Source organism: Brienomyrus brachyistius, chromosome 10 (genome assembly GCF_023856365.1).
Source record: "Brienomyrus brachyistius isolate T26 chromosome 10, BBRACH_0.4, whole genome shotgun sequence".
NCBI lineage: Eukaryota > Metazoa > Chordata > Actinopteri > Osteoglossiformes > Mormyridae > Brienomyrus > Brienomyrus brachyistius.
In genome coordinates, this window is record NC_064542.1 from 14,982,133 (window position 1) to 14,994,345 (window position 12,213).

General features: G+C 40.6%; 2 protein-coding genes and 1 long non-coding RNA gene across 4 annotated transcripts in view; all 3 read left to right on the top strand.

Moving 5' to 3' along the window:
• Window positions 1-12,213, top strand: part of p2ry10 (P2Y receptor family member 10) — a 130,977-nt gene that overhangs the window by 62,786 nt on the left and 55,978 nt on the right. The gene's annotated exons all lie outside the window — the stretch shown is intronic.
• On the top strand, window positions 5,411-7,429 carry LOC125750080 (uncharacterized). Its single transcript, XR_007400284.1, has 2 exons — window positions 5,411-5,648; window positions 6,837-7,429. It is a non-coding gene; the product is annotated as an uncharacterized LOC125750080 (long non-coding RNA).
• Window positions 8,165-12,213, top strand: part of tbx22 (T-box transcription factor 22) — a 118,513-nt gene continuing 114,464 nt past the window's right edge. For both annotated transcript variants that reach the window (XM_049027347.1, XM_049027348.1), the window contains exon 1: window positions 8,165-8,570. The gene's annotated coding sequence lies outside the window, so the exon portion shown is untranslated. The remainder of the gene's footprint in view (window positions 8,571-12,213) is intronic.

Sequence of the window (12,213 nt, forward strand, 5' to 3'; positions counted from 1 at the left end):
AAATTCAACAGGATTCTACATAAAGAAGTAAAGTGGCACTGCATTCGTCCGCGAATCGGCTTGTGTCCGCTCCTCTAGGTCTGCTTGCATTTCACTGTATTTCAAGTTAATAACTCAACGGTTTTATAAACAATCGCGTCAGTGGATTCGACGTTATGCAACATTAAATCCGGAAAATCCTGCCGAAAAGTGAAAACGATGCAGCTGTCTTCTTACGACGGAGTGCTGTATCCATGGTTTATTCTCGTTCGGTGCCTTGTGCAGCCTGGGGAAGGCTACAGGGGACCATGACCAGGATAAGTAGTTGGAAGATTTAAAGTTAATGAAAGAAGTCACTAAATAAATCATTGCCGTGAACAAACAAATAGTTTGTAAATAAATTCTTTCCATGAATACACGAATAAATAAATTTATAGAATAAATAATCTAATTATTCATTTAACAAACATGCATTTATTTATTTGTTTATTTTCCAGATTTATTTGTTGATTTACCGGGAGGTATTTCACAAACCGGAATTTCCCAGTTAGCTGGATAACTTAAGCAAAATGTGTCCAACAGCAGGAGAGGTAAGTGACATTCCTATTGGACAATCCTTACATTTATCTTATCTGACTGATCCAGCATTGTGGAATACCTCCCAGATTTATGAATTTCCAGATTTATTTATTTCCATATTTCTTCATCTGTATGTCAATAAAATGGGCAGCCCTAAAGCACTATTGACCTGTTGGACTGTGTTGCTCTGTGCTTCATTACCTTGGTCTTGCTTGGATGAGAATAAATGCTAGCTGGTGTTCAGGTAGGCTACTGACAGCTAGCAGAAAAACTGAAATAAGACATTGACGTCTCTGCTATTAGACAAAAATGAATGTTGAATGAATGTTAGCGACATGTTTGTCTGTAAAACTGTAATTTAAGTGCACCAATAACGGGGGACAGTCAGGGTGATTCCATGGGCCCCTGAAAAACAGGGGCCTTAAAAAATTTGGAACATACTATGATTGGTCTGGGAAGGGAGCCCAATATATCATGCTTTCGTGGGGCCCAAAATCTCTGACACCCATGCAAAGAAGAAATGGTGGACTTATCTTCTGCAAAAATATACTTAAAACGACATCCAGATGAACTGAAATGAATCACGTCGGAAAGAACAACCTGCAGAGTGACGTTTATGTCAGTCAGTTGTGGTCTGGGGGAGGGATCAGAACAAATGAAGTTCACCTCAGGTACCCTATACTTGCCATGAATAGAAACAGTGATCTTTGTGGCGATTGTGCGTCATAAAACATTGTATTGCCAAAACAGAGTCCGTCAAGTTCGTCCGAAGTATATGGCCAGCCTTAGTTCAGCAGATGGCGTTTTCTTTGTGGAAGCCATTGTGTGACTAGAGACAAGTTAAGACAATTAGATGAGTTACTGTTGCTCCTGCCTGGTTCCCCGCCTGGCCGATAGTGCTTTAGAAGAGGGTTAGGGCTGCGCACCATATTAACATACAGATTAAGAAATCTGGATACGGCTAAAACAGTGTCACCACTCATACGACGTCGAATTGCTAAAACAACGCAGATTTCGTCAGTTTCGTTTGAAGTACGCAGGCAGCTTGTGTTCCAGCTGCCCAGCCACTTTCCTTAAATTGGCTGTATACTTCAAACAACATCTGGTGAAAACGAAATCGAACAAGCCGTATTTAAAATGACGCTGCCGCCTTGTTTGTTCGCTGGCAGACCACAAACTTAGAGGGCGCAGAATGTTTTCGGTGCAGCAGTTTCACATAGTGAGCAAATAAACACATTGTGGCAAGTGCGTGAGTCATTTTAACACAGGTGGTGACAACTCTTTTAAAATGGACGTTGCTCCCTTTATTAATAACAACTTTTGGTTTAATACTAGCAGAGGCACAGACAAGGAAGGCAATGATTTAAACGACACTCAAGGGTACATGCAAACAAAATAGACACACTCCACGACAAACATTACACAGTTGTAAGATTTGCTACTGACGGAAATACACATATTAATTTTCTCCATTTAAAATGAGGTGCGATGCACAGCATTCTGGGGTTTTGCATAAATAGTCATGCTGACCAGTCCTGCAGCATCACATTTATGTGAGCTGATCGTGGACAGTGGGTAGCATCAGAATAAATGGAAAAGTTTGTCTCGGAGACCCTGTACAGGAGGCGGTACGGTGGCGCAGTGGTCAGTGCTGCTGTCTCGCAGCGAGAAGATCCTGTGTTCCTCCCACTGGGTTCCTCCCACTGGGTACCTCCCACTGGGTTCCTCCCTGGGTTTACTCCCGCGTTCCAAAAGCGTGCAGGTTGGTTGGCAAGTCTAAATTGGCCCTGTAGTTGTGTGTGTGTGTCTGTGCGCCTTGTTGGTGACTGCCTAAGGTTGGTTCCTGCCTGCACCCATTGTTCCTGGGATAGGCTCCAGTCCCGCCCGCAACCCCGTTGGGATTAAGCAGTTACAGTGATGGATGGACCATGTACAGGTGATGTCCTGAAATGATGATCAGTGCAAAAATTATGCATCGTACAACATTTTGTTGCCAAACCGACGTTGAATTCCTTTGATTTCAACTGGAGTACCGCAGATGGCGGTGTCCTTGTGGAAGCCTTCATGCGACTAGAGACAAGTTAAGAAAATTAGATCAGTTATTGACTGGTTTCCTGCGGAGCCAATAGACCTTTAGAAGAAGGTTAAGGTTGCCCACCACATTAAAGGGACCATGTTATGCTTTTTAGGTTTGTCCCTTTCCTTTAGTGTGTTTTATAACTTTATGTACATATACACCATCTGGAAAGTCTTAAGACCCAAAATACATGCCAAAACGAGTAACTCTCAGCACAGAAACCACTCTTCTCTACTCTGCCTGAAACCACTTGTTGGAATTTCAGCCCTTACTTCTGTGACATGGTGAGGTCACCTAGTAACACAATCCTTATTGACCACTTAACTGCAAGGGCTGCAAGACAGGGGTGGAACGTCTAGTGCAACCTGACCAATGATATGCAATGCGGAAGGGTCAGCTGTTCCATTTTGAGAAGGCATGGTCAAGCATTCCCCAGAGCAACTGAGAGTTACAAGACTTGCCCAATGGCCCAATATGAAATCGCTTTGCTGATGATGGGATTTGAAACACCTACCTTCCAATCACAGACCCAGCATCCTAACCCAGGACCAGTAAAACTGTTTGCCTTGACGGATCATTCGGCATTTGCATAATTTTCTAGGTTTCCATCTTTGTTTACTGGGTTTATCAAGGGTGGGGCATATTGCATATTGCTCTAACAGAGTGTTTCAGAGATATAGACAGATAAAATAGATATATACTGTATGAGTTTTTGGCACATTGAAGCATATAAATTTATTCTAGTAGATCCCAAAAATAAAATTATGAACCGTGAAATGTAATTGGGCCCCTTTAACAGACAAATTAAGAAATCTGAAAATGCATAAATCTGGAAATCAATCAATCAATATGGAAATAAATCTGGAAATAAAGGAATATATATTTGCTGTGAATAAATAAATCGTGTTTATTAATTAATTTAAACAGATCAATCTATCTATCTATCTATGGCAAGGATTTATTTGTTTATACATCTCTACCAACAATTTATTTATTTACACCAAAGATTCATTAGTAGTTTGCTTTGTTTGTTTGTTGTGTTTCTTTGTACATCACTTCGGCCTCCATGTTCAGCAGCACAGGAAATTATATTAGCGGTACTGGGGGCGAAGATGAAAATGCTGCTTTGAACATATTAAGTTCAATAATATAAAATTATTGTTATCTAATATAAAATTAAATTGTATTGCGAAGGGGGCGGCATGGTGGTGCAGTGGTTAGCACTGTTGCCTCACACCTCTGAGACACGGGTTCGAGTCTCCGCCTGGGTTACATGTGTGTGGAGTTTGCATGTTCTCCTCATGTCGTCGTGGGGTTTCCTCCGGGTACTCCGGTTTCCCCTCACAATCCAAAAATATGCTGAGGCTAATTGGACTTGCTAAATTGCCCGTAGGAATGCATGTGAGAGTGAAAGGTGTGTGAGTGTGCCCTGCGATGGGCTGGCCCCCTATCCTGGGTTGTTCCCTGCCTCGTGCCCATTCCTTCCAGGATAGGCTCCAGGCGACCCAGTAGGATATGTGGTTTCGAAAATGGATGGATGGATGGATGTATTGCAAAGTTAAATTTCAAACAATGTGACTTGTGTTAATCATATCAATGTGTTATAATAATTTATTGATTGATTAATTACACAAATTTATTTACTTAGATCACGCACGTGGGGGAGGGGGGCGGGTTGAGTCCCTTTTCAATCACGCTAAATTTACCAAACAATTGTCTTTACCCTAACCCTAACCCTGACCCTTTCAGTTCCCCTTGAAAATTCTCATCTTGCACCTGGGAGAGAAGACTACTGTGATATGACTTCAAAGACAACACCTAGACTCATCTCTGTTCAGCAGGTTTAGGTAGCATGTCTCTGTGGGTTTGGATAGCGGTTCCCAACCTCCATTCAGTGGGCAGGTACTGGTCCATGGCCAGTATTACACTGGCCTGCAGAATGCTGGAGGTTTTGTGGAAGGATTGGTTAATTTCCAGAAACAAACTATATATTTTCAATTTTATACGACCCCTGATGTTCATGCATTCTCCTGAAATCTAAAAAAATATGGAAACCTAGAAAATTTTGCAAATGCCGATTGATCCGCCTAGGCAAACAGCTTTACTGGTCCTGGATTAGGATACTGGGTCTGTGATTGGAAGGTAGGTGTTTCAGATCCCGTCATCAAAGCGATTTCATATTGGGACATTGGGCAAGTCTTGTAACTCTAAGTCACGCCAGGGAATGTTTGACCATGCTGACCCTTCCGCATTGCAACTTTCTCCATCACAGTTTCAATATATCATCGGGTCTGCATAAGAAATTTAAATGGTATTTTTTTGGGAATATTTGTGAGGTTCACGAAAGCTACAGACAACACACAAAATGTGAAACTTAACGTTCTCCAACAATAAGTCCACTTCTCAGAACAGTTTACACATACAGCGCATAAGGTGTAACTCACTCAAAACAAATACAGATTTTCTCAGTTGTTTGCACCTTGATTGAAAGAGATCACCAGTCACTTGCTGACACCGACCCATGTACTTTGCCTCCATAGTTATAAAGACATAGGTGTTTCTACACAATAATTCTGATGCACTCATTTAGCAAAACTAAGACATCTGAACATAGTTGTGGCAAATTGTGCATTGCGCATTAAACCAAGTTAAAATGCTTAGATATTTCAAAATGTCAAAGATTCGGAATGACAGTAATGTCTAACTTTCTCACAGTCACTAGCTGATTATTTCTCTTTAGCAAACAGATTATTAATGTGAAAGGCATCAATTAAACAGTGCAAGTTTGTATTACAGTATGTGAAATGCATTGGCAAGAGAAAGCACTCATATACATTTGTGATTTCTTCGCACTGTTATTGAAATTGTCTCTGTCACGATCAGGCTTGAACAGAGCGATCGCTCAGGCGGGAGAGCGGGCAAGGAGCAGGCAAGGTACAGGGATTTATTAGAAGGACTCGGGGCAAGGAGACATCAGACATCGACGAACATCAATGACGGACAAGGAACCAGGGTAAGACACGGACTGAAATACACAAGACTGGGCAAACATAATCAGACACAGCTGGGTACGATCAGGGAAGCACACGTGGATAATCAGGGGGCGTGGCACACACGAGGATCGTAAGAGCCGGGTATGACAGTCTCCTGTCACAGTACAATAACAAACAAGTCACACAATACTGTACATAAACAACAAATATAGCAGCAAATATATTCCTGTATTGTTCTAAAGTTTGGTGAACTGTGTTGCATGTGGTGACTTTCATGATGACTGTTTTGGATGTACAGTTATTTCACTGAGATTCTACATAATCCTTTTTGCCAAATGATGACAATTGTATATGGTCATTTGTATACATGTACTGCAACATTTGGATTTATAGGAAACAAGGCACACAAGTGACTTCATTGTTTTGGAAATGTTACTCATCATTTATTCCAAAGCAAACGATAAAAATTGTAAACGGAGTTGCATGATTTCACAGAAAGTTCAACAGCCTGTCATTTTGTTAAACACCTGTTAAGCACAAATCTCAGATAGGGCCTCTCCCTTTAAGCTATTTGATGAGCAGACAATTAACTTTGCTTACAAAATGGTTTCATGTGCAAATGAGCTGCCTAGAAACTACAGTCTGAGCAACATTTCATGGGAAATTCAGAACCAGCCATAGGGTTTGATGTCAGCATATATTCTGTGTAGAAGAACCGCATTCTTTGCAGGTGGCAGTGCTCTGGTCTTAAGGTGACGTAAGAACACCTATAAACAGCCCTTTTCCAAATCATTTTCTTTATTGCGTCCTTAATTCTGTTATTTTGAAGGAATGAAATCACCTGTCAGTCACTAACTGTTAAGGTGGCTGTTTTTTGAAAATCCAAAGGCCATTGATATCTGAAGAGGATTACAAGACTACCTTAAACTGACACCAAACGGAATGCATGGAAACACACTGTGGGTGTGCCAGAGACTTAATACATAATTTTTACGAGATATAACATACCTTTCTTTTTTACACATACATTGTACGTTACCACGGCTAATGTTTATGATCATAACTGTGTTTGTTGTGTGGTTTTGCAGTCAAGAATGGCTGACATTACAAACAAATATTGTAATACAAGTTTTGTCTCAAGGCACCCCATCTTTCACCCTTCTGCATGTCCCTGCAAATAAGGTAATACAGCGTTTCTCAAACTATAGGTTGTGGACCGGTGCCAGTCCATGAGAAGGTTCCTGCCGGTCCATGAGAAGGGTTCCTGCCGGTCCATGAGAGAGTTCCTGCCGGTCCAAGAGAGAGTTCCTGCTGGTCCGCGAAGCCTCGCTTCTGCACCAATCAAAAGTCAGTCAGATTAGGTCAGGTACAATAATAATAACAATAATAATAATAGCAATACCATCTATCTATAGTAATAATATCTATCTATATATGTGGATATGCATCCACGGGGGGAAGGTGGCTATGCAGGGCCCTGCAGCCCCAAAGCCTGACATGACTGGTCACCAAGACAAATAAGTTTGAGAAACGCTGAGGTAATACATTTTTTTAGAAGGAATTCAGGGTAACACAGCAGGTAAAAACATCAGCAAAACCAGTTACTGCACAGCCTTAAATAAGGAACCCAGTCTTATCTCTGATAATGAATCCATTAGATGTGTTAGCAAATAGTGGACCACAAATATCATAAGCAAAGGGGAGACAGGATGGTGTAAAAACCAGACTTCCAGGGACATTGTTTTCTATATAGTGTTGCCTGTGAACATTATCACTGTAATAAACCCAGAAATACTGAAAATCATGATTTTTTCACACTATTGCTTCAAAAACTTGATAGATACCGAATAAATTCCATGAGCATTTTCAAAGTTGCACATCGTCGCTGTCCAATGAAATCCACGTGTCCGCTTTTTAAGAATAGTATCTTTTTACTATAGATGGAATATGCTCATGCCTAGTAATAGCTTGTGACATCTAATTAACCAGTGAATAGATTATTTATTTAGTCATATATTTAATTAGTGTTTGTGTTTGTGCTCGTAAACATTTGTATACATGATGGTCATTTGTATGAATTACGTTAAATCGTTAATTTTAGCAGCTTAATATTAATAACTAGACAGCTGTCTAACTAACGTCATTGTTAATAGTGAATACGAATCGAGATTAATTTGTATTTTGTCGTATTTGCCTCCCTGAGATCAATCCACGTAAGTCCATTTCTAACATATAATCATTCACACTGAGGACTGTTTAAGTGAAGACAGAAAATTGTTAAATAATATAAGTAGTGTTTTTAATATCTTTTTGTAGTCTTGGTGAAGATCAACACTTGCTTCCTGTAATAAGATCGAACAGATTACAAAACATACCATGACCTATATCATCTATATCAGTCACTTAATCTAAGGAGATGTAGGTTAAGATAACACATTTGCTCCGTTTTCAAATTAATCTCTTTATCTTTCTGTAAACCGCTGCTGCGTTTTCTTTAGTACAGAGCAAAGAACTATGACCCTGTATCTTGTTGTATAGCTAATCTGTTGAAAGGAACTTGCCATGTTTTCATAGCTGAAGGTGTTCATGCAACATGGCCTTTCTCGGCACCTGAAGTGATCACCTTCAGGCCTTCAGATCATGTTCTGAGCTGCTCCTCTGTTGGAAGGTTCAGCAAAGGAGGCGAGTGAGCCTGGGAACTTTACTAATCAGTGCACAGCTGAATTAGCATGTTAGGAGGCTGGGGCACATTACAGCTTTCAAGGAAGCTGTTAGTGATTATTCAGTACTGGGAGCTGCATGGGAGCTGGAAAGCAACAAAAGAGTGAAATTAGACAGACAGACAGACAGACAGACAGATAGATAGATAGATAGATAGATAGATAGATAGATAGATAGATAGATAGATAGATAGATAGATAGATAGATAGATAGATAGATGTGTACAATATAATTCTTCACTACTGACTTTTGGAAGCATGCGTTTGCGAGTGTAAGGAACACCAATACAATGGCTCTACTAGCTGGGATCTGAGAGCAAAGTCATCATGTTTGTGTGTGTTAGTTAAACGCTAATCTAAAGTTTAACTTGGCCAAGTCTTTTTTTAAAGTTCATACAGTAGCAGGAAATAATGCTCAAAATATCCACAACCTGACTAGGAAAGTCAACAGAGCAAAAGTGCTGTGTGTTTCTTTTGGGTGTCAGCTAAACATACGGGAACATCAAAAAGCAAATGTTTTCATTTTGAAGTATTCGGTTGTTTCTTTTCATTTCCATTGAATGCTGGCTGTTTTGCAACACAAAAAGCCTGACCTGAAATTTTGTCCCGATGTTCAGACGGATGGATTGATGGATGGATAGGAAAAAAAAAGAAGGAAATGCAATTCTGAGAAATTGTGAAGACTTGATTACTTTTGGCCATGCTTGGTGTATAAGAGCCAAAACTGTCCAGGATGCCAGCTGTCCCCTTACAGATCAACTGTCCGAAGCCACGTATTATCCTATTGTCTCATGTTGTCTATCGCAGCCTCGATAACTGGACAAGCCTTACCACTCAATTGACATTGCTTTAAAAATTCAGTAACATTGTTGCTGGGTGCAGATTTGAGTTACGTTGCAAGATCACTGCCACTGTTTAGTTCAAGAGTCTATCAGAAGGATCTTTGCTTTTTGAAGTATTGGATGTTATTTTTCAGGGAGAACTTTATGCAAATTTTTATTATTTTTTTTGCAATGATCTGGCCCAAAAAATATTTTTATGCCTGGAAACTTCCAGGTTTCACAAGGCATGTCACATGTCAGAAGCCTGGGTGTGGGGCAGAGTCCTTTGCTAGGAAGCCATTGGGGAAAGTACCTTTTTGGCCCCTGCAGCCTAAAAGCCATTAAGGTGTGAGGCTAAATAGCACCAGCCGTGTGACAAAGAGCAAACAGCCGTAGGCAAAAACTGAACCCATGAAGGAAGTGACCTCCACGTCCATATGTGATTCCAAATAAATCCCTAATGAAGGAATCAAGAATTTAATTGATTAAATTAATTCGTCAACAGCATGCACGTATCTCACGCTTCGCCTAACTCTCCTAAATAAATTCAATATAATACGTATTTGCATAAGATTCAAGGTGGTGGTACAATAGCTCATTTGGAAAACGGCATCATGGTGGTGAACATCTGTCAGCTAATGTTGTCAACAGACTGATGAGTATAAATAATGCAGGTTTCCGTATTCCATATAACAAAAGAAAACTACAATAAAACTTTACATCACACATTGACGGGACAGGGCACACCCGATATCCCTATCGGTGGAACGTGCACTGAGTGCAGGAAATGAAATTAACTAATGTGCTGGTACTTAACGAAGGTCTGCCACTAAATTGTGTAGTGGCAGAAAATGAAACGGGGCCTGCAAGTTCAGCACACAATTCCTTTGTCACATACACCCATGGCGCCGTCATCAAACCCACAGCCCTGGAAGAATGAGGCTATGGTTCTAACCACTGAGCCACTCGTCAGGCATCCCTCAAATAACTCACATCGGTGAGCCAAACATCAGCTGTGGTTAAGGTTTGATGAAAGGTGCCAGGAATTGGGCCAGCCAGGGACTGAGATGCAGAGCTGGGTCAAAAATGCAGGGTATATCAGTTCTTGAGTTTTGTCCAAACATCCATTTACCTGTGAGGCGACAGGGTTAAGGTTCTATGCCAATAATCTCTCCACTGTTTTATAAGTTCATATAATATTACTTAATGTTAATGGTGTCCTACCCAGGGTATAGGACAGCCTTGTTATGCATGCTGCCTATGGGGGGTCCAGGCCTCTGACCTGGATGTGGGGTTAGATCAGGGGTGGACTGGCAGGCAAGGCAGCTGTTCCAGGGCCTTGGCCCCTCTGTGTTGAACTACAAATCTACATGTATGCAAAACATTTGAGAAAATTAAAGCACTGGCATTGTGAATTGTATGTTAAATTGTGACATGCTGTTTTTATATCTCTCATTTTTATCTATACAATCTCATTATGGTGGGAGTCCTAACACAAAAAATGGCTGGTATCATACTTAAAACAAATTTGAAATGTAAGTTTGCAATGTTTTGTAAACTTTTTCAAACTATGCTGTGGAGGTGTGTATTTAATGAAAAATGCATGTTTGTGGAATTTGCTAACTACTGCAATGCATGATGGGTATGATATTTGGAGGCTACTTAAGTGTCATCATCTGCAACTGCTGCAACTGGTGTAGGCAGGTCCTAGGTGTGAATTTGGAAAAGGGCAATGGTTTAAAGAAATTTTTATCCAGTGGACAGTTGTTTCGCCACTGGGTTCGATCATGGCTGGATGGATAGATAGATTATCATGTATTATGTATTTGTTCTTATGAGTGACATATTATAAAGAGTATAAGTGTCTATTAACTTGCCACTCAAAAGCCACTAAATTCATTAATGTTTCATTATTGACATTTACCTTATTTTATCTGGATTAGAACATCTGAGCTAATCGGGTTTTTAAAAGTTGGCTCATACACATTATGCACTATAACAACTCAGTTATCTATCCATTATTCAAAATGGTAAAGAGTAAAGTGCAGCTTCCTGATCGTTTACTTGATTTTGAGAGTCCTCAAATTTCCATTCATAATTCCCTATGCGTTTCCCAGAACTATACAGAACTACACAAAGTGAGTTACGTAAAGGTTCATCAGCACATCATTTAGGCTAATTTCATACCAAGAACCCAGTCATTAGAATAAGGGAATGGGACACACATTAACTTCTCAAAGGTTATCAAGTGGCTGGCTTGATTTATAGAGGTGGTGCAGGAGTCTGGAATGTTTATCACTCTTAATGTTCTACAAACATACAGTATCTTCAGAAACATGATCCAGAATGATGTATGCCCTGAAGCTGTTGATTCAGAGTCTGGTATTCTATGCCTAAGCACACCGAGGGAACAAACAGTCATGTCTGCATTGTTATCTACATCGTTGGGTGAAGAAACATATAAGGATTTTGGGAGGCTCACAGTTAGAAGCATTTGCATGTTAGTCACGACCAGTACGGCAACCAATAGGATGTGGCAGGTCAGTCTGCGACAGACGGTGCACAACAGTCCCAGCCACCATTTTTCCTGACGCCTGGCCTCACCAGATTTGCTTTGCTGTAGTTTCACCAATCACTTGTTTCAAATTTATTTTGCTGTAAAGCCACCAAGGTGGGGGGGCCACATGGTGGTGCAGTGGTTAGTACTGTTGCCACACTCTTCTGGGATCTGGGCATCCTGGTTTGAGTCTCCACCTGAGCTCCATATGTGGAGTCTGTATGTCTCCCAATGTTGTCGTGGGGTTTCCTCCAGGTACTCCAGTCCCCTCCCCCACCCCTGCATTCCAAAAGAACATGATGGGGTTGATTGGCATTACCAAATTGCCTGTATGTGTGCATATGTGAGTGAATGGCGTGTGTGTATTGTGCCCTGTGATGGGTTGAAAGCTGAAAGGCAATGAAAGGCAAAAGCTTGGGGGATGCTATATAAATGACTGTGTAATTAACAGAAATGAATCACTCATTATGAGTCATCCATTAAAGAT